This window comes from Triticum urartu, chromosome 3A (assembly GCF_056163025.1).
Source record: "Triticum urartu cultivar PI428250 chromosome 3A, HENAU_Tu73, whole genome shotgun sequence".
Taxonomy (NCBI): domain Eukaryota; kingdom Viridiplantae; phylum Streptophyta; class Magnoliopsida; order Poales; family Poaceae; genus Triticum; species Triticum urartu.
In genome coordinates, this window is record NC_141875.1 from 273,511,693 (window position 1) to 273,535,231 (window position 23,539).

General features: G+C 48.4%; 1 pseudogene; it reads left to right on the top strand.

Moving 5' to 3' along the window:
- Positions 1-302: 302 nt before the first annotated feature.
- On the top strand, positions 303-971 carry LOC147979438 (secreted RxLR effector protein 161 pseudogene; annotated as a pseudogene).
- The last annotated feature ends 22,568 nt before the right edge of the window (positions 972-23,539 follow it).

Sequence of the window (23,539 nt, forward strand, 5' to 3'; positions counted from 1 at the left end):
ATGATCACCTTACGGCGTTCCTAAGCGAGAAGGGGTTCCAGATTGGGGTAATAGATTCCACTCTCTTTACAAAGAGGGTAAAAGGAGAGTTGTTTGTCTGCCAAATATATGTTGATGATATTATCTTTGGGTCAACTAACCATTCTATTAACGTTGAGTTTAGGAATCTTATGACTAAGGAATTTGCGATGAGCATGATGGGAGAGTTGAAGTTCTTTCTCGGTTTTCAAGTGAAGCAATTGAGAGGCGGAACCTTCATCAATCAATCTCATTATATCCAAGACATGCTCAAGAGATTCAAAATGCAAGATGTCAAGCCAATGAAGACACCCATGGCCACAAATGGTCAGCTTCATCTTGATCCAAATGGTAAAGAAGTGGATCAAAAGGTATATCGCTCTATGATCGGTTCCTTGCTTTACCTTTGTGCATCTAGGCCAGATATTATGTTGAGTGTGTGTATGTGTGCAAGATTTCAATCCGCTCCTAAGGAGAGCCACTATTCGGCAATGAAAAGGATCCTTCGATATTTGGTTCATACCCCAAACTTGGGCCTTTGGTATCCCAAGGGATCATCATTTGAGTTAATGGGTTACTCAGATTCGGATTGGGCTGGAGACAAGGTTGATCGCAAGTCCACATCCAGCTCATGTCAATTCCTAGGGAGATCGTTGGTAAGTTGGTCTTCAAAGAAGCAAAATTGTATATCTCTCTCCACAGCCGAAGCCGAGTTTATTGCTGTCGGAAGTTGTTGTGCCCAATTATTATGGATGAGGCAAACTTTGATGGATTACGGTGTCAAATGTGACAAAGTGCCTCTTTGGTGTGACAATGAAAGTGCCATCAAGATCACCATAATCCGGTTCAACAGAGCAAGACCAAGCATATTGAGATTCATCATCATTTCATTAGAGATCATGTGGCCAAGGGAAACATTGAGTTACTCCATGTCAACACCAAGAATCAACTAGCAGACATCTTCACGAAGCCCCTTGACGCAGAAAGATTCCGCGAGTTAAGGCATGAGCTAAATATCGTGGATATTAGTAACTTTGGATGAAACTCTTGCTCACACACACATACTCATGTACTATCTTGCTTAGATGTAGGCACATGTCTAGGGGGAGCTAGTTCAACTCATGAGCTATCTTATCCTACAAGTGCATAAAACAAACACAATCTTTCACATAAGCCACTTTAGGTGGTACTTGTGCTTCAAAGATGAGTATTGGTCTTGGGCCCAAGGTTCATATCTTCGCGGTGCCATACCAAGTAAACTCAAACATGGTGGCCTCAGCCACCGCCCTCGCTTGAGGGTTGTGTCCGTGTTTGTTTCGCTTGTGTGGTGTGTTGTTTCTTTTTTTTGGTTTGTTCTCCTCGCTTCTCTTTTGGTACAAGTGCTCCACATATTCCCTTTCCATAGTGATAGGACTTTCCTCGTGGCGTATTCAGAAATGTAGACCGAGTGCTTTGTGAAGTTGGGGTAAGAGTATTCACTCAGCCCTGTATTTAAAAATCCACTCATGTCAAAGTTCTTGAATACCCCATGCGCACGGGCCTGTACCGTGCACACGCCCCCCATGCCCACACGCTCTGTACCGTGCGCACGGGACCCCCGCGCGCACGGGGCTCACTTAGCCCATGCGCACGAGGTCTGCGATTTCTGGTTCTGAAGAGGTGGGGCATGGGGGGGGGGGGGGCGCTCGGGTTCATTCCCACCCATTCGCCCCTCCTCTCCCCAGGAAGCCTCCAGCGCCGCCGCCGTCGCCTCCACTCGCCGGAGCTCCTCCGGGCTTTGTCGGAGTTCTTCCTCCATGGATCTGGATCCAGATGGGGTCCTCCTCCGGTTGGTCTGGTCTCCTTTGTTCTATCTCCTTGAGTTCCTATCTAATTTTTTAGCTTTAGGGTTTCTTTGCTCCCTAGATTCATTTGGCCTCAACTAGTTTGTAGATAGAAGTCTAGTGCTTAGATCCTTTGGTCCCTCTGCTGCACCCACTCCTAGAGTTCTTTCTGGTAGTGGCTGCCACTGGGAGACCCTCGTGTCCACGGGGTGTTTGACCCCCATGCGCACGGGGCCCCGTGCCCACGGTCCTGTACCGTGTGCACGGGACTCCCTGCCCACGGGGTCTAAACCCCCGTGCGCATGGGCTATCCAGGAACTTTTGCCTAGATTTTTGTCTATCTCCTTGCCATTCATCTTGCACTTGTACTCATTTGTGATTCATGCTTTGTGTTGTTGGGTTTTTGTGTGTGTTTCTGACTCCGCTGACAAGAGGTCTAAGCTTCGTTGCAAGTGTGCAAAAGGAGGATCAAAGGACTTCACCATTGCTTGTCGTCAGCCGTCTGAAGGCATGGGTCAGGGGTCCGGGATAGGTCAGGGCCGTGCTCGCCGTGCAGCCTCAAAGCGGCCCGTTGTTGAGGCTTCCGATGAATCTAAGGAAGAATATGACTCACAAGATGATGAGATAGAAGAAGAAGATGATCGTGGTGAGGAAGATGAAGAAGAGGAAGAGGAGTCTAGTCCGGAGGAAGCCACTCCGGGCACGCGTGACCTCCGCAATATGCCTCTTGTCAAGTGGACCAAGCCAGAGATCTGGGCTGAGACACAGAACCATCCGTATGTTAAGGACACGAGTATGGGAATGGATCCCCATTTCAAGAATGGGTTTCAGCAAAGAATCTATCATGAGCTTCTTATCACCAAGTCAAAGAAGTTTGCTCCTCACAAGCAAGTCAACACTGAGAGTTTGCGCAACAATGATCATCTGTATCCCGGTGTGTACTCCGCTCTTGGACGACTGGGTCTGATTCCGTTTGTCACCTTCAACCACCCCTACAATGAAGATCTAGTGATGGAGTTCTTTTCCACTATGTACTTCTCCAATGATTCTGCTCGCACCCTCACATGGATGTCCAGAACGCATCAGTGCTCAGCTCCTACGGCAAAGTTCTCTGAGATCATTCCCCACCCGTTCATGGATGAAGAGACTATTTCTGATGAGTTTGGAATTGTTCGGGAAAGTGGGCAGCACACTAAGGATGAGATTGCCTTTGCTTACAAACAAGAGAAGTCATTCGTCACTGGGTCAATCAAAGACCTCTTGCCCCTCTATGACACCATGCGCCATATCCTGCGGTATACCCTCACTACAAAGGCCGGGGATTCCCATAACATTCGGAGCTCCATGCTTGATGTCTTTGTGTATCTTCATCAGAAGAAGAAAGTGGATGTTCTGGATTTCATGTACTAAGCGCTGCGTCAGTGTGTACAAGAGAACAAGTCTTTGATCTATGCTCCATTCATACAGGCGTTGATTGAGACCGTCTGTCCAGCAAAGTACATTGCCAGCTTCAAGACTACTGTTCCCAAGCGCAACTCCAACTGGACCCCAGCTGCTCCTGCTCCCTATGTGCCCATCAAGAAGGGGTGCAACCCTAGGCCTGAGGATCGTGCTACTTACACTCCATGCATGTCCTCTACTGCACGGATCCCTCGTGGTAAGGCCAAGTCTGTTGGCTCTGAGGCCATCTTTGCCAAGGGAGAGAAGAAGTCGCTGTTCAAGACCTTGAGCAACATGTTCAAGATGTGTCAATCGATTCAGCGTCGTCATATCAAGGAAATCTACAAGGAGAAGCTTGTTCGGCGTGAGTAGAAGGCAGCAAGGGCTGCTGCTGGTGAGGGGGTCGGTCCAGGTTCAGAGCACGTCGACAGTGAGGCCACTGCTCGGTCTTTCCCAATGGCCGGGTGGCGTTTTGATGATGATGATGATGCCTCGAGTGCTCCTCCTCTTGTCTAGTGGGTCTCATGTCGCCATTTGTCTCCTTTTTGTTGTCTTGATTACAAAGGGGAGAAGTGGTGTGTGTGGCTGTGTGTTCGTGGGTGTGTGGTGCATTCGTGGGTGTGTTGAGATCTCAAGCCTTGTGTTTCTCGCTGTTAGTTGGTTTTAGTTGGCTTGAGATACTCTTATTTCCTTTCCGTCTGTGTGGTTGTGAGACTTTAGTGTTATTGTGAGACTCTAGCTTTATTATTGAACCTTGCATTTATCCTCTTATTCTTATTGGGTCTCACATTATTTGCTCACCACACCGTGTCATGAGATCTAGGCACCGTTATAGGTTTATTTTGATGAATCTCATGACTTAACAATAATGATCTTGGTTGAACCTCCTATGGGTGTACTAGATGCATTATTGTTTTCGGGCACACATATAGGGGGAGCTATCATGATCATTATTTGTTCCATGGCTTTCTATCTGTTTATCCTCTTTGCCATGCTCTAACCACGTTGTCATCAATGCACCAAAAGGGGGAGATTGAAAGTGCTAATGGCACTTAAGCTATATTTTGGTGTGATGACAATGTGGTTAGTTGAACTAATATCGGTTGCTAAAGTTTATCTCAGGTTATTGGTTCTAAGTGCCCGCGATGGAGATATGCGACCCCCCATTTCAAAAAGGACAAAGGCGTGGTCTTTCGATGCTTCGAAGGTTTAGTTTTCGTTTGCTTCGAGTCGTAGGAAAGGCCGCACTATTAAGAGGGGTTTGTGTGGATAAATGTCGTGTGGGAATGCCTTTGCTGAGCCTTACTCTTTTACCCTTCCCACTCCGACCACCTAAAATGAACCTAGTGTGTGTGCTGTGGTACTTAGAAAGTTGCAACAGAAAGTTACTGGGTACCCCGTGCGCATGGGGTCTTTTGACCCCCGTGCGCACGGGGTACTGCGTAACTCTCTGGGTACCCCGTGCGCATGGGGTCTTTTAACCCCCGTGCGCACGGGGTGGTGCGATTGTCTCTGGATACCCCGTGCGCACGGGGCTGACTTGGCCCGTGCGCACGGGGTCCAATGGGAAGAAATCCCCACCAGCCCATGAACACTATATATATGCTGTTCTTCCACCTCCAACCCTTAACCCTAATGTCTTGTTGAGCTCCACCATTGCTACACCCCATTTTGCTCAATACTCTCAATCCCTCCACCCAAACTTGTTGAAACTTTGGGGATTGGGAGAGCAAGACCCGATCTACAACTTGACCAAACAAAATCGCGTTCCCCGCAACATTTCTTCCCCATTGACTTGTTACTCTTGGAGCTCTGGCTCCTAGGCGGTTAGAGGTTCCTCCGGAAGCTTCCTTGCTTGTGGTGTGCTCCGGAGAAGTTTGTAAAGGTGTGGTGGTCGCCTTCAAGACCAACCCCGAGTGTTTCGAGGCTCATCCGTTGGGGGTGACTCGAAGGAGAATACGGTGAGCCTTTGGTGGCATTCCTCAAGCTTTGGCTCTGGCACCGCTCCAAACGGAGATTAGCTCTTCCCCAAGGAAGAGTGAACTTCGGGTTAAAATCCGCATCCTCGTCTCACTTGTGGTTAATCCTTTCCTGCACCTTTCTTTGTTGTTGTATGCTTGTTGGCTTGCTAAGTGGTTTGTTGCCTAGCACTTCTCTCTTGGAGCTTGCTTGTCATATAGGTTGCATCCACCTAGTTGCATATCTAGTGAACTCTTTTATCCGCTAAGCCTTAAAATCTACAAGAAAGATTAAAATTTTTAGTCTCCTATTCAGCCCCCCTCTAGTCGACCGTATCGATCCTTTCAGCTGTGAGGAGTCAAGACAAGAACATTCGATAGGCTGCAGGGGTGCGGCAGGCGATGGATCGACGAGCTGCCGGTGGTTCGCTGGTCCCTCCATACGACACGAAATCGAGCTACTAGGCAGACTCCCTTTTCCCTAGTCTATGGGGCAGAAGCAGTTATCCCCACAGAATTCATATACATATCACCTCGAGTACTTGCCTACGATGAAGTAGCACAAGAACAACACCGGCGTGATAACAATGTGCTACTTGAGGAGAACCGTCTCTGGGCTGCTACGCGTGCTGCATGCTATTAGAAAGCCTTGTGTCTCTACCACAGCCGCAATATTCATACCCGGAGTTTTGAGGAAGGCGACCTTGTCCTTAGGCGTGTTCAATCTGCCAAGGGTACAAACAAGTTGACGCCGAACTGGGAAGGCCCTTACCGGGTAGTACGAGTCACCAGACCCGGCGCAGTCCGTCTAGAGACAAGAGATGGCATTCAGTTGCAAAACTCGTGGAACATTGAGCATCTCCATAAGTTCTACCCGTAAGGTGTGGCTGTCGGGCAGGACAAAGCCAGGCGCAGACCCTGAGCAATAGAGAAATAAAAGAAGCACTAGGGGCCTGAAAGAAGATTGCATGCATGCATAAGCATATAATGAGCATAGCATGATCATGTAGATAAGATCGCATCTGGCATTGTTTTCATCTGCACTAAGCTGCGGGATCCTTACCATGGACTTGATCCCATCGTTTTCACCAGAAAAGAAGAGATGACAAGCCTACATTGTGATCCTCGACAAGCCAAACAGATAAGTTCTTTCTTATCCAATCGTGTCATGGGAAACCACGGGCACCTATGGGGCCATGAGCCCCTTTTGGTTCGGCGAGGGGATGGGCACGTTGCAAAAAGAGCAGAGAAGCGTAACACATCACGGTAGAGATCACATGGGCAGTTTTACCCAGGTTCAGGACACCGTGAGGCATAAAACCCTACTCCTGCTTTGGTAGATTGATGGTGGATTATGGTGGAGAACGCGATGCTCTTGCCCGACAAGGTTGCCTCAGGGCAAGAGCGGCTACATGCGTATGAATATGAGAGGGTCCGAATCCTCTCTACGGTTGCCATGGTCCTCCTCTTATAGGTCAAGGGGTCACCACAGTGGCTAATCAGTCATTACGTATTGACTAGATAGCAAACAGTGCTATCATACCTAACTCTACAGGCGGACATAGCGCATTAAATGCGCCGCTTAGTGTCACAGCACAGCGTGCCCGGCAAGCCTTGCCGAGCTATTTCGCCAGCTTCGCACTTGCTTGCTTGACACGTGTAACGCCCTCGATGCGGCTATATCTGCCACGTGTCGAAGCACGACTTAGAGGCATAACCGCATTGAAAGCAATGTCGCAAGTGAGGTAATCTTCACACAACCCATGTAATACATAAGGGAAAGAGATACATAGTTGGCTTACAATCGCCACTTCACACAATACATGAATAAATCATTACATCATCCAGATACAATCAAGGTCCGACTACGGAACCAAAATAAAAGAAGACTACCCCAAAAGCTACACAGATCCCCGATCGACCCCAACTGGGCTCCACTACTGATCAACTAGAACGAAACAACCCAAAGGACAAGATCTTCATCGGGCTCCTCGTTGAGCTTGGTTGCGTCACCTGCACGGTATCATCGGCACCTGCAAACAGGTTTTGGAAGTATCTGTGAGTCACGGGGACTCAGCAATCTCACACCCTCACGATCAAGACTATTTAAGCTTATAGGTAGGGTAAAAGGTATGATGTGGAGCTGCAGCAAGCGACTAGCATATTTGGTGGCTAACATACGCAAATGAGAGCGAGAAGAGAAGGCAAAAGCACGGTCGAATAACTATGATCAAGAAGTGATCCTAGAACAACCTACGTCAAGCATAACTCCAACACCGTGTTCACTTCCTGGACTCTGCCGAGAAGAGACCATCACGGTTACACACGCGGTTGATGTATTTTAATTAAGATCAATTTTAGGTTTTCTACAACCGGACATTAACAAATTCCCATCTGCCCATAACCGCGGGCATGACTTTCGAAAGTTCAAATCCCTGTAGTGGTGTCCCAACTTAGCCCATCACAAGCTCTCACGGTCAACGAATGACATTCCTTCTAGCGGGAAGACCCTATCAGGCTCGGAATCCCGGTTACAAGACATCCTCGACAATGGTAAAACAAGTCCAGCAACACCGCCCGAATGTGCCGACAAATCCCGATAGGAGCTGCACATATCTCGTTCTCAGGGCACACTCAGATAGGTCAAGCTACGAGTAAAACCAACCCTCGAGTTGCCCCGAGGTGGCCCCGCAGGCTGCCCAGTTCGGACCAACACTCAGAGGAGAACTGGCCCGGGGGGGGTAAAATAAAGATGACCCTTGGGCAGGCCTACCCAAGGGAAAGAAAAGGCTAGGTGGTGAATGGTAAAACCAATGTTGGGCATTGCTGGAGGAGTTTTATTCAAGGCGAACTGTCAAGGGGTTCCCATTATAACCCAACCGCGTAAGGAACGCAAAATCCGGGAACATAACACCGATATGACGGAAACTAGGGCGGCAAGAGTGGAACAAAACACCAGGCATAAGGCCGAGCCTTCCACCCTTTACCAAGTATATAGATGCATTAATTAAATAATAGATATTGTGATATCCCAACAGAATATCCATGTTCAAACATGGAACAAGCTCCAATCTTCACCTGCAACTAACAACACTATAAGAGGGGCTGAGCAATGCGGTAACATAGCCAAACAACGGTTTGCTAGGATAAGGTGGGTTAGAGGCTTGGCTTAACAATATGGGAGGCATGATAAGCAAGTGGTAGGTATCGCAAAATAGGCATAGCAAAAGAGCGAGCAACTAGCAAGCAAAGATAGAAGTGATTTCGAGGGTATGGTCATCTTGCCTGAAATCCCGCAAGGAAGAAGAACGAGTCCATGAAGAAGACAAACTGACGTAGTCGAACGAATCCTCACAAATGCGGCATTATCGGAACTAACCCGAAGAAGCAACACCGGAAAGAAGCAAACAACATAGTAAACAACCATCACATAAACATGGCATGATGCACAATCAAGTATGATGCATGTCCGGTTTAATGAAGCATGGCATGGCAAAGTGCACAAACAAAACTACAAGTTAAATGGAGCCGAATATGCAACGAGTTGCATATTGACGGAACACCACATCAATTATTTAGTTCACTCCCAGTTAGGTACTCAACAATATTAAATGTTGTTAAGCATGTCAAGAGGTGAAGCATAACAAAACTATATCATCTAAACAATTTAAATGGGGCCGGATATAACAAATAACGAATCCGGTAAATCCCCATATGCCTTAGTAATTTATTGCAACAACAATTTAAACATTTTAATTGTTGTTATCATGATGCAGATGACATGAACAAGTTTATGCAATTTTTATTAAAAGTTGGCAAGAGCATTATGAAGCATTTGTCACCATGGCGGAACAAAAGGGGTGCCACAGCAACGACAACTTGAGTGAGATACCAATGCAAACGAGAAGTGTGCGGATGTGTGGAACACGCAAGAGATGGGGAGTGATCCCGGATACCGGGTGTCCCACATGACGGTGGCATGGCAAAAGAGGGGCATCGCAAGTGACAACTCGATCACCGTGCAAAACACGAGCATCTCATACATCACACATGCATTAGTTCACGGGCAGCCGTCTCGGCGGTTATACCTTTCGGAGCGTGCATAGGGGACGGTTCTCGTTCGTAGAGGGAAGTAGGCATTCTCGCGACGACGGTAGTGGAAGTAGTCGATCTCGCATGCTCTAGGGTCGACGGTAGAGGTCCTCGCGATCTCGACGACGGTAGTGGTACATGTTTATCGGTAGTCGAACATGACGATCCGGAGAGGGTAGTTGGCAACATGTGCGTCGTCGGTAGATGTTCACTTGACGGCCTTCAACGACGATAGTTGTTCTTGTTTCGTCGTGGAAGTAGTTGCACATCTCATAGCGGTACTTGACGATTTCGGAGACGGCGAAAGACGAACTTGGCAGTCCTCATCGTCCTGGTACTTGGCGTTATTTCCGGTTCGGTGATCGTTTTAGGCGTCGGGCGTCGTGGAGGAACTTGACGTTCTTTGCGATTCCGAAGACGGCGGTAGTGGAAGTAATGGTTCCCGTTCCATAGTCGAACTTGTCGAATCCGAACTCTTCGAGGGTCGTCGTGGTACTTGGCGCTTGCGGTCTTGATAGCTCGAAGGGGTGCTTGGCGTTCTCGGCCTTGCAAGTCGTGGTACTTGGCGTGGAGGTAAACCTCAGGCCGCCATTCATTGAAAACGAGCTGCACCAGGGAAGTTTAAGGCAGCGGCGGTAGCAATTGGGTTGATCGAAGGGGATGGCTCAGACAAGAGCTTCTCTGCCCAGGGAGGAGGCACAAGTGATGCAGAGCTGCAGGAGGAGCTTCGCCATGAGCAGAGGCGGACAGTCTTCGCGTGGAGATGGAGCCGGGGTAGGGGTCCGACGAGGTAGGTGTGCGGAGGTGGGTGCACCAGTGTTGCCGCACAAGGGCAGCATCGAGCTTGCCGGTGTCAGGGACGAGGGTAGCTCCTCGGGGCTTCCTGTTACAGAGATGAGAGAGGGAGGGATTTGAGTCGGGAGAGAGGGTCAAAGAGAAAGGGAATAAGGGGAAGAAAAGAGACGTGCAGCAGGGGCGTCCTGGTCCGCTAGGCTACTCCGACGAGGTGGAACTCCGGTGCGGCACCCGGAGGCGATGGTAGTGAAAGAAACAGAGGTGGGGACGGGGCCCTACTGGCGAGATCCGGCCTGGAACGGGCAAAGGCGGCGGAGGCCGGCCGGATTGGGTGGATGATGCGAGGGACTCTGGCAGGGGCTGCGTTGCGGAATCAGGCAGGAGGCGCTGCTGCCCTACTGTAACACCCCGGATATGATTTACCCAATTTGTACTCCAACTCTTGCCGTTTCCGGCGTTAAGTTATTTTATTTTCTTGGGTTCGGGTTTTTGTCTCTGTGTGTTGTTTTCGTTGTCATGCATCTCATATCATGTCATCATGTGCATTGCATTTGCATATGTGTTCATCTCATGCATTCGAGCATTTTCCCCGTTGTCCGTTTTGCATTCCGGCGCTCCGTTCTCCTCCGGTGGTCAATTCTACCTTTATTTCGTGTGTGAGGATTAAACATTTTCGGATTGGACCAAGACTTGCCAAGCGGCCTTGGTTTACTACCGGTAGACCGCGTGTCAAGTTTCGTGCCATTTGGACTTCGTTTGATACTCCAACGGTTAACCGAGGGACCGAAAAGGCCTCGTGTGTGTTGCAGCCCAACACCCCTCCAAGTTTGCCCAAAACTCACCAAAACCCTCTCCATCATCTAGAGCGTTCGATCACGATTGCGTGGCCGAAAACCGCACCTCATTTGGACTCTCCTAGCTCCTCCTATGCCTATAAATAGACCCCCTCCGAAATTCCCGTTCTTCTTCCTCCGAAACCCTAGATCCACCCCTCGCGCCGCGCCGGACACGTCCGCGCCCCACCGCCGCGACAATCCGTGGTTGCCACGTGGCGCCACCAGCCGCCCCCGTGCCGAGGCCCGGAGAGCCCACGACGGGCCCTCCCGGCCCGTTCCTCCACCGCCGAGGCTCCTCACCTCCCGCCGCCGCCTTGCTCGGCTCCAGCCACTCCGGCCGCCGCACCACCAGCTCCGGCGAGCGCGAGCCGCCGCACCACCGCTCCGGCGCGCTGCCCGCCCGTGCGCCTCGCCGTGCGCCGCGCACCGTCGCCCGCCGCCTCCTCGACGTCCGGCCCCGCCGACCTCCTCCTCGGCCGCTTCAACTCCGGCGAACCTCGACAGTTCCGGCGAATAGGAGCTCGGATCCGGCGATCTCCTCGATCCGCGCGCCGGATCCAGATCTGAGAATCGGGGTTGACTTTTTCGTCCCAAACCCTAATAATTGGCGTTTTTCATCATGCTATATCTCCGCATCCGTAGCTCCGTTTTTGGCATATAGCATATCAAAATGTTCGTCTCAGAGAGTACATAATTTCATCTCATTGCATCATTTTCATTTGAGTTCATCTTGATGCCCGAAATGCTGTTAGAAGAGTGCTACTTGAGATAATTGTCAGATCTGCTGCTCCATTTAGATATTTGTCATTTTTGCCATGATTAATGTGTGCATGATATGCCCATGAGCTCTACATATGTTTTGTTAAGGGTTTTGCCATCTTTCCAGAGGTGCAACCCATGTATTTTTGTGATGTTTGGGGTGACTAGCACAAGCTTGCAAAGTGGGGCATTTGTTAATGCTGATTTCAGGGACTTAGCATTTCCACAAAGTCTTTGACCTGTTTATCTCATATGGTCATATGTTCAGGTTGTTTCCTAGAGATCTGTGCCTCTTTTGAGGATGATCAGTAAGGATGTTTTGTTAATCTTGTAGTGCTCTATCTATCCATGTCTTTGTTTGCAATTATGGAGCACCCTAGCTTGAGTCAGTCGAGCTCTACTTTTGCTATTTCATGAATCTAGGCAGATTGTCTACTTGTTAGCGATTTTGCCGAGGATGTTGTAGTTGATCCGTGCATGCTATGTTATTGTTCTTGCCATGCCTAACTTGTATTTTGTGTATTCTTGATGGGTGTATGCTTATATTGTCATGACTTGCTCTGTAGTGAGTGCATCGAGCTTGTAAACATGCCTACTTGATATCTGTTTCAGCATGCTCCAGTTTTGACCAAGTCTGGGAACTGATTATTTTTTTTGCCATGTTCACATGCTTGCAAATGTATTTTCTAATCCCTTTTGGCTCAAGTTCACTAAGGGACTTTTGTTAAGCTCTTTGAGTATCTCCATGCCACGCTTTACTTTGCCATGTTCAGGTCCTGTAGCATGTAGTTTTCATGCTCCAAAGAGTGCTATCTGATCTGAAATTCCAGACAAGTATTAATTTCACTAAGTCTGAGATCTGTTTGTCAAATGCATTTTTGCCATGCTTGTTTGAACCTGTTAATGGATGATTTGGCCGTAGCTTAGTGCTAGACTTTTGTTAAGCATCATGGATGCATCCCTGCCATGTATTTTGATGCCATGTTTGGGTGCTGTAGCTTGTTCATCTCATTGCATTTAGATGGCTACTTGCTTTAAATCGCAGACCGGTGTCATATTTGAATCGCTTGCCATTTCCAAACCGTAACTCTGATTCCGGTGATCTTTATATCGTTTTCAAGCGATTTCGTCTCATCTTTCCAGTGGCACACTTGTTTTTCCAAGTTGAGGCCAGGTGCATGCATTCCTTGCCAAATCTTGCATATGCATCACATATTGCATCCCGCATAGCATACCATCCTTGCATCATATTGTTTGAGCTTTGCACGTGGTTGATTGTGTCCTTGTTGCTTGTTTGTCTTGTTTGGGTAGAGCCGGGAGAAGAGTTGGCTAACGAGGAGCCCGTTGAGTTTGCTTTCGAGGATCCAGTCAACTCTGACAATTTTGCAGGCAAGATGATCATACCCTCGAAATCACTACTATCTTTGCTTTGCTAGATGCTCGCTCTTTTGCTTTGCCTATGCTATGATGCCTACCACTTGCTTATCATGCCTCCCAAATTTCCATGTCAAAGCTCTAACCCACCATGTCCTAGCAAACCGTTGATAGGCTATGTTACCGCTTTGCTCAGCCCCTCTTATAGCGTTGCTAGTTGCAGGTGAAGATTGGAGACCGTTCCTTGTTGGAACATTATTTACTTGTTGGGATATCACTATATTACCATGTTATCTTAATGCATCTATATACTTGGTAAAGGGTGGAAGGCTCAGCCTCTCGCCTAGTGTTTTGTTCCACTCTTGCCGCCCTAGTTTCCGTCATATCGGTGTTATGTTCCCGGATTTTGCATTCCTTACGTGGTTGGGTTATAATGGGAACCCCTTGATAGTTCGCCTTGATTAAAGATTTTCCACCAATTCCCAACCTTGGTTTTACCATTTTCCACCTAGCCTCTTTTCCCTTGGGTTTCCGGAGCCCGAGGGTCATCTTATTTAACCCCCCGGGCCAGTGCTCCTCTGAGTGTTGGTCCGACCGAGTAGACTGTGGGGCCACCTCGGGGCAACTTGAGGGTTGGTTTTACTCGTAGGATGTCTCATCTGAGTGTGCCCTGAGAACGAGATATGTGCAGCTCCTATCGGGATTTGTCGGCACATTTGGGCGGTGTTGCTGGATTTGTTTTAACCTGTCGAAGTGTCTTGAAGAACCGAGGTACCGAGTCTGATCGGAACGTCTCGGGAGAAGGTCTATTCCTTCATTGACCGTGAGAGCTTGTCGTGGGCTAAGTTGGGACTCCCCTGCAGGGATTTGAACTTTCGAAAGCCGTGCCCGCGGTTATGGGCAGATGGGAATTTGTTAATGTCCGGTTGTAGACAACTTGAACCTTAACTTAATTAAAATGAATCAACAGTGTGAGTTACCGTGATGGTCTCTTCTCGGTGGAGTCCGGGAAGTGAACACGGTGTTGGAGTAATGCTTGCGCAGGTTTCTCTTTAGTTACTCGCTCACGCTTTGCCTCCTCTTCTCACTCTCTTTTGCGAACAGGTTAGCCACCATATATGCTAGTCGCTTGCTGCAGCTCCACATATATTTACCTTGCCTTACCTATTAAGCTTAAATAGTCTTGATCGCGAGGGTGCGAGATTGCTGAGTCCCCGTGGCTCACTGATTACTATTACACCAGATGGCGCGCTTGAGCTCAAGTGGGAGTTCGACGAGGACTCTCAACGATACTACGTGTATTTCCGTGATGATCAGTAGTGGTGCCCAGTTGGGGTGATCGGGACCGTGTCGCATCTTGGGTTGTTCTTTTATTTTGGCGCCGTAGTCAGGCCATGAGTGTTTGGATGATGTAATGTTATTTATGTACTTTGATTGACGTGGCGAGTGTAAGCCAACTATGTATCTCCCCTTTTATTATCTATATTACATGGGATGTTGTGAAGATTGCCTAACTTGCGACATTGCTTTCAATGCGGTTATGCCTCTAAGTCGTGCCTCGACACGTGGGAGCTATAGCCGTATCGAAGGCGTTACAAGTTGGTATCAGAGCACATTGAGCTCCAAGAAGATCTCTCTTATCATGAGCACCCAGTTGCTATTCTTGAAGAGACTGAACGCAAGACTCGCAACAAGTCAATCAAATTCCTCAAAGTCAAGTGGTCACACCATTCCGACCGTGAAGCTACCTGGGAACACGAGGATCACCTCCGTTCTGAGTACGCGGCGTTCTTTCAGTCCTAGATCTCGGGACGAGATCCTTTCGTAGTGGTGGAGTGTTATAACACCCAGGATATGATTTACCCAATTTGTACTCCAACTCTTGCCGTTTCTGGCGTTAAGTTATTTTATTTTCTCGGGTTCGGGTTTTTGTCTCCGTATGTTGTTTTCGTTGTCATGCATCTCATATCATGTCATCATGTGCATTGCATTTGCATACGTGTTCATCTCATGCATTTGAGCATTTTCCCCGTTGTCCGTTTTGCATTCCGGCGCTCCGTTCTCCTCCGGTGGTCAATTCTACCTTTCTTTCGTGTGTGAGGATTAAACATTTCTGTATTGGACCGAGACTTGCTAAGGGGCCTTGGTTTACTACCGGTAGACCGCCTGTCAAGTTTCGTACCATTTGGACTTCGTTTGATACTCCAACGGTTAACCAAGGGACCGAAAAGGCCTCGTGTGTGTTGCAGCCCAACACCCCTCCAAGTTGGCCCAAAACTCACCAAAACCTTATCCATCATCTAGAGCATTCGATCACGATCGCGTGGCCGAAAACCGCACCTCATTTCGACTCTCCTAGCTCCTCCTATGCCTATAAATAGACCCTCTCCGAAATTCCCGTTCTTCTTCCTCCGAAACCCTAGATCCACCCCTCGCGCCGCGCCGGACACGTCCAACTCCGACCGGACACGTCCGCGCCCCACCGCCGCGCCAATCCGCGGTTGCCACGTGGCGCCGCCGGCCGCCCCCGTGCCGAGGCCCGGAGAGCCCACAGCGGGCCCTCCCGGCCCGTTCCTCCACCGCCGAGGCTCCTCACCTCCCGCCGCCGCCTTGCTCGGCTCCAGCCACTCCGGCCGCCGCGCCACCAGCTCCGACGAGCGCGAGCCGCCGCACCACCGCTCCGGCGCGCCGCCCGCTCGCGTGCCTCACCGCCCGGCCACCGTGCGCCGCGCACCGTCGCCCGCCGCCTCCTCGACGTCCGGCCCCGCTGACCTCCTCCTCATCCGCTTCAACTCCGGCGAACCCCGACGGTTCCGGCGAACAGGAGCTCGGATCCGGCGATCTCCTCGATCCGCGCGCCGGATCCTGATCTGAGAATCGGGGTTGAGTTTTTCGTCCCAAACCCTAATAATTGGCGTTTTTCATCATGCTATATCTCCGCATCCGTAGCTCCGTTTTTGGCATATAGCATATCAAAATGTTCGCCTCAGAGAGTACATCATTTCATCTTATTGCATCATTTTCATTTGAGTTCATCTTGATCCCCGAAATGCTGTTAGAAGAGTGCTACTTGAGATAATTGTCAGATCTGCTGCTCCATTTAGATATTTTTCATTTTTGCCATGATTAATGTGTGCATGATATGCCCATGAGCTCTGCATATGTTTTGTTAAGGGTTTTGCCATCTTTCCAGAGGTGCAACCCATGTATTTTTGTGATGTGTGGGGTGACTAGCACAAGCTTGCAAAGTGGGGCATTTGTTAATGCTGATTTCAGGGACTTAGCATTTCCACCAAGTCTTTGACCTGTTTATCTCATATGGTCATATGTTCAGGTTGTTTCCTAGTGCTCCGTGCCTCTTTTGAGGATGATCAGTAAGGATGTTTTGTTAATCTTGTAGTGCTCTATCTATCCATATCTTTGTTTGCAATTATGGAGCACCCTAGCTTAGAGTCAACCGAGCTCTACTTTTGCTATTTCGTGAATCTGGGCAGATTGTCTACTTGTTAGCGATTTTGCCGAGGATGTTGTAGTTGATCCGTGCATGCTATGTTATTGTTCTTGCCATGCCTAGCTTGTATTTTGTGTATTCTTGATGGGTGTATGCTTATATTGTCATGACTTGCTCTGTAGTGAGTGCATCGAGCTCGTAAACATGCCTACTTGATATCTGTTTCAGCATGCTCCAGTTTTGACCAAGTCTGAGAACTGATTATGTTTTTTGCCATGTTCACATGCTTGCAAATGTATTTTCTGATCCCTTTTGGCTCAAGGTCACTAAGGGACTTTTGTTAAGCTCTTTGAGTATCTCCATGCCATGCTTTACTTTGCCATGTTCAGGTCCTGTAGCATGTAGTTTTCATGCTCCAAAGAGTGCTATCTGATCTGAAATTCCAGACAAGTGTTAATTTCACTAAGTCTGAGATCTGTTTGTCAAATGCATTTTTGCCATGCTTGTTTGAACCTGTTAATGGATGATTTGGCCATAGCTTAGTGCTAGACTTTTGTTAAGCATCATGGATGCATCCCTGCCATGTATTTTGATGCCATGTTTGGGTGCTGTAGCTTGTTCATCTCATTGCATTTAGATGGCTACTTGCTTTAAATCGCAGACCGGTGTCATATTTGAATCGCTTGCCATTTCCAAACCGTAACTCCGATTCCGGTGATCTTTATATCGTTTTCAAGCGATTTCGTCTCATATTTCCAGTGGCACACTTGGTTTTCCAAGTTGAGGCCATGTGCATGCATTCCTTGCCAAATCTTGCATATGCATCACATATTGCATCCCACATAGCATACCATCCTTGCATCATATTGTTTGAGCTTTGCACGTGGTTGATTGTGTCCTTGTTGCTTGTTTGTCTTGTTTGGGTAGAGCTGGGAGAAGATTTGGCTAACGAGGAGCCCGTTGAGTTTGCTTTCGAGGATCCAGTCAACTCTAACAACTTTGCAGGCAAGATGATCATACCCTCAAAATCACTACTATCTTTGCTTTGCTAGATGCTCGCTCTTTTGCTTTGCCTATGCTACGTTGCCTACCACTTGCTTATCATGCCTCCCAAATTTCCATGTCAAAGCTCTAACCCACCATGTCCTAGCAAACCGTTGATAGGCTATGTTACCGCTTTGCTCAGCCCCTCTTATAGCGTTGCTAGTTGCAGGTGAAGATTGGAGACCGTTCCTTGTTGGAACATTATTTACTTGTTGGGATATCACTATATTACCATGTTATCTTAATGCATCTATATACTTGGTAAAGGGTGGAAGGCTCAGCCTCTCGCCTAGTGTTTTGTTCCACTCTTGCCGCCCTAGTTTCCGTCATATCGGTGTTATGTTCCCGGATTTTGCGTTCCTTACGTGGTTGGGTTATAATGGGAACCCCTTGATAGTTCGCCTTGATTAAAGATTTTCCACCAATTCCCAACCTTGGTTTTACCATTTTCCACCTAGCCTCTTTTCCCTTGGGTTTCCGGAGCCCGAGGGTCATCTTATTTAACCCCCCGGGTCAGTGCTCCTCTGAGTGTTGGTCCGACCGAGTAGACTGTGGGGCCACCTCGGGGCAACTTGAGGGTTGGTTTTACTCGTAGGATGTCTCATCTGAGTGTGCCCTAAGAATGAGATATGTGCAGCTCCTATCGGGATTTGTCGGCACATTCGGGCGGTGTTGCTGGATTTGTTTTAACCTGTCGAAGTGTCTTGAAGAACCGAGGTACCGAGTCTGATCGGAACGTCTCGGGAGGAGGTCTATTCCTTCGTTGACCGTGAGAGCTTGTCATGGGCTAAGTTGGGACTCCCCTGCAGGGATTTGAACTTTCAAAATCCGTGCCCGCGGTTATGGGCAGATGGGAATTTGTTAATGTCCGGTTGTAGACAACTTGAACCTTAACTTAATTAAAATGAATCAACAGTGTGAGTTACCGTGATGGTCTCTTCTCGGCGGAGTCCGGGAAGTGAACACAGTGTTGGAGTAATGCTTGCGCAGGTTGCTCTTTAGTTACTCGCTCACGCTTTGCCTCCTCTTCTCGCTCTCTTTTGCGAACAGGTTAGCCACCATATATGCTAGTTGCTTGCTGCAGCTCCACATATATTTACCTTGCCTTACCTATTAAGCTTAAATAGTCTTGATCGCGAGGGTGCGAGATTGCTGAGTCCCCATGGCTCACAGATTACTATTACACCAGATGGCGCGCTTGAGCTCAAGTGGGAGTTCGATGAGGACTCTCAACGATACTACGTGTATTTCCCTGATGATCAGTAGTGGTGCCCAGTTGGGGTGATCAGGACCGTGTCGCATCTTGGGTTGTTCTTTTATTTTGGCGCCGTAGTCAGGCCATGAGTGTTTGGATGATGTAATGTTATTTATGTACTTTGATTGACGTGGCGAGTGTAAGCCAACTATGTATCTCCCCTTTTATTATCTATATTACATGGGATGTTGTGAAGATTGCCTAACTTGCGACATTGCTTTCAATGCGGTTATGCCTCTAAGTCGTGCCTTGACACGTGGGAGCTATAGCCGTATCGAGGGCGTTACAAGTTGGTATCAGAGCACATTGAGCTCCAAGAAGATCTCTCTTATCATGAGCACCCAGTTGCTATTCTTGAAAAGACTGAACGCAAGACTCGCAACAAGTCAATCAAATTCCTCAAAGTCAAGTGGTCGCACCATTCCGACCGTGAAGCTACCTGGGAACGCGAGGATCACCTCCGTTCTGAGTACGCGGCGTTCTTTCAGTCCTAGATCTCGGGACGAGACCTTTCGTAGTGGTGGAGTGTTATAACACCCAGGATATGATTTACCCAATTTGTACTCCAACTCTTGCCGTTTCCGGCGTTAAGTTATTTTATTTTCTCGGGTTCGGTTTTTTGTCTCCGTGTGTTGTTTTCATTGTAATGCATCTCATATCATGTCATCATGTGCATTGCATTTGCATATGTGTTCATCTCATGCATTCGAGCATTTTCCCCGTTGTCCGTTTTGCATTCCGACGCTCCGTTCTCCTCCGGTGGTCAATTCTACCTTTCTTTCGTGTGTGAGGATTAAACACTTCCGTATTGGATCGAGACTTGCTAAGCGGCCTTGGTTTACTACCGGTAGACCGCCTGTCAAGTTTCGTACCATTTGGACTTCGTTTGATACTCCAACGGTTAACCAAGGGACCGAAAAGGCCTCGTGTGTGTTGCAGCCCAACACCCCTCCAAGTTGGCCCAAAACTCACCAAAACCTTATCCATCATCTAGAGCGTTCGATCACGATCGCGTGGCCGAAAACCGCACCTCATTTGGACTCTCCTAGCTCCTCCTATGCCTATAAATAGACCCTCACCGAAATTCCCATTCTTCTTCCTCCGAAACCCAAGATCCACCCCTCGCGCCGCGCCGGACACGTCCAACTCCGACTGGACACGTCCGCGCCCCACCGCCGTGCCAATCCGCGGTTGCCACGTGGCGCCGCCGGCCGCCCCCGCGCCGAGGCCCGGAGAGCCCACAGCGGGCCCTCCCGGCCCGTTCCTCCGCCGCCGAGGCTCCTCACCTCCCGCCGCCGCCTTGCTTGGCTCCAGCCACTCCGGCCGCCGAGCCACCAGCTCCGACGAGCGCGAGCCGCCGCACCACCGCTCCGGCGCGCCGCCCGCCCGCGCGCCTCGCCGTGCGCCGCGCACCGTCGCCCGCCGCCTCCTCGACGTCCGGCCCCGCCGACCTCCTCCTCATCCGCTTCAACTCTGGCGAACCCCGACGGTTCCGGCGAACAGGAGCTCGGATACGGCGATCTCCTCGATCTGCGCGCCGGATCCAGATCTGAGAATCGGGGTTGAGTTTTTCGTCCCAAACCCTAATAATTGGCGTTTTTCATCAAGCTATATCTCCGCATTCGTACCTCCATTTTTGGCATATAGCATATCAAAATGTTCGCCTCAGAGAGTACATCATTTCATCTTATTGCATCATTTTCATTTGAGTTCATCTTGATCCCCGAAATGCTGTTAGAAGAGTGCTACTTGAGATAATTGTCAGATCTGCTGCTCCATTTAGATATTTTTCATTTTTGCCATGATTAATGTGTGCATGATATGCCCATGAGCTCTGCATATGTTTTGTTAAGGGTTTTGCCATCTTTCCAGAGGTGCAACCCATGTATTTTTGTGATGTGTGGGGTGACTAGCACAAGCTTGCAAAGTGGGGCATTTGTTAATGCTGATTTCAGGGACTTAGCATTTCCACTAAGTCTTTGACCTGTTTATCTCATATGGTCATATGTTCAGGTTGTTTCCTAGTGCTCCGTGCCTCTTTTGAGGATGATCAGTAAGGATGTTTTGTTAATCTTGTAGTGCTCTATCTATCCATATCTTTGTTTGCAATTATGGAGCACCCTAGCTTGAGTCAACCGAGCTCTACTTTTGCTATTTCGTGAATCTGGGCAGATTGTCTACTTGTTAGCGATTTTGCCGAGGATGTTGTAGTTGATCCGTGCATGCTATGTTATTGTTCTTGCCATGCCTAGCTTGTATTTTGTGTATTCTTGATGGGTGTATGCTTATATTGTCATGACTTGCTCTGTAGTGAGTGCATCGAGCTCGTAAACATGCCTACTTGATATCTGTTTCAGCATGCTCCAGTTTTCACTAAGTCTGAGAACTGATTATGTTTTTTGCCATGTTCACATGCTTGCAAATGTATTTTCTGATCCCTTTTGGCTCAAGGTCACTAAGGGACTTTTGTTAAGCTCTTTGAGTATCTCCATGCCATGCTTTACTTTGCCATGTTCAGGTTCTGTAGCATGTAGTTTTCATGCTCCAAAGAGTGCTATCTGATCTGAAATTCCAGACAAGTGTTAATTTCACTAAGTCTGAGATCTGTTTGTCAAATGCATTTTTGCCATGCTTGTTTGAACCTGTTAATGGATGATTTGGCCGTAGCTCAGTGCTACACTTTTGTTAAGCATCATGAATGCATCCCTGTGATGTATTTTGATGCCATGTTTGGGTGCTGTAGCTTGTTCATCTCATTGCATTTAGATGGCTACTTGCTTTAAATCGCAGACCGGTGTCATATTTGAATCGCTTGCCATTTCCAAACCGTAACTCCGATTCCGGTGATCTTTATATCGTTTTCAAGCGATTTCATCTCATCTTTCCAGTGGCACACTTGGTCTTCCAAGTTGAGGCCCGGTGTGCATGCATTCCTTGCCAAATCTTGCATATGCATCACATATTGCATCCCACATAGCATACCATCCTTGCATCATATTGTTTGAACTTTGCACGTGGTTGATTGTGTCCTTGTTGCTTGTTTTGTCTTGTTTGGGTCGAGCCGGGAGAAGAGTTGGCTAACGAGGATCCCGTTGATTTTGCTTTCGAGGATCCAGTCAACTCTTACAACTTTGCAGGCAAGATGATCATACCCTTGAAATCACTACTATCTTTGCTTTGCTAGATGCTCGCTCTTTTGCTTTGCCTATGCTACGATGCCTACCACTTTATTATCATGCCTCCAAAATTTCCATGTCAAAGCTCTAACCCACCATGTCCTAGCAAACCATTGATAGGCTATGTTACCGCTTTGCTCAGCCCGTCTTATAGCGTTGCTAGTTGCAGGTGAAGATTGGAGACCGTTCCTTGTTGGAACATTATTTACTTGTTGGGATATCACTATATTACCATGTTATCTTAATGCATCTATATACTTGGTAAAGAGTGGAAGGCTCGGCCTCTCACCTAGTGTTTTGTTCCACTCTTGCCGCCCTAGTTTCCGTCATATCGGTGTTATGTTCCCGGATTTTACGTTCCTTACGCGGTTGGGTTATAATGGGAACCCCTTGATAGTTTGCCTTGATTAAATCTTTTCCAGCAATGCCCAACCTTGGTTTTACCATTTGCCACCTAGCCTCTTTTCCCTTGGGTTTCCGGAGCCCGGGGGTCATCTTATTTAACCCCCCGGGCCAGTGCTCCTCTGAGTGTTGGTCCGACCGAGTAGACTGCGGGGCCACCTCGGGGCAACTTGAGGGTTGGTTTTACTCATAGGATGTCTCATCTGAGTGTGCCCTAAGAACGAGATATGTGCAGCTCCTATCGGGATTTGTCGGCACATTCAGGCGGTGTTGCTGGATTTGTTTTAACCTGTCGAAGTGTCTTAAAGAACCGAGGTACCGAGTCTGATCGGAACGTCTCGGGAGGAGGTCTATTCCTTCGTTGACCGTGAGGGCTTGTCATGGGCTAAGTTGGGATTCCCCTGCAGGGATTTGAACTTTTGAAGCCGTGCCCGTGGTTATGGGCAGATGGGAATTTGTTAATGTCCGGTTGTAGACAACTTGAACCTTAACTTAATTAAAATGAATCAACAGTGTGAGTTACTGTGATGGTCTCTTCTCGGCGGAGTCCGGGAAGTGAACACGGTGTTGGAGTAATGCTTGCGCAAGTTGCTCTTTAGTTACTCGCTCGCGCTTTGCCTCCTCTTCTCGCTCTCCGGGAAGTGAACACGGTGTTGGAGTAATGCTTGCGCGAGTTGCTCTTTAGTTACTCGCTCACGCTTTGCCTCCTCTTCTCGCTCTCTTTTGCGAACAGGTTAGCCACCATATATGCTAGTCGCTTGCTGCAGCTCCACATATATTTACCTTGCCTTACCTATTAAGCTTAAATAGTCTTGATCGCGAGGGTGCGAGATTGCTGAGTCCCCGTGGCTCACAGATTACTATTACACCAGATGGCGCGCTTGAGCTCAAGTGGGAGTTCGACGAGGACTCTCAACGATACTACGTGTCTTTCCCTGATGATCAGTAGTGGTGCCCAGTTGGGGTGATCGGGACCGTGTCGCATCTTGGGTTGTTCTTTTATTTTGGCGCCGTAGTCGGGCCATGAGTGTTTGGATGATGTAATGTTATTTATGTACTTGATTGACGTGGCGAGTGTAAGCCAACTATGTATCTCCCCTTTTATTATCTATATTA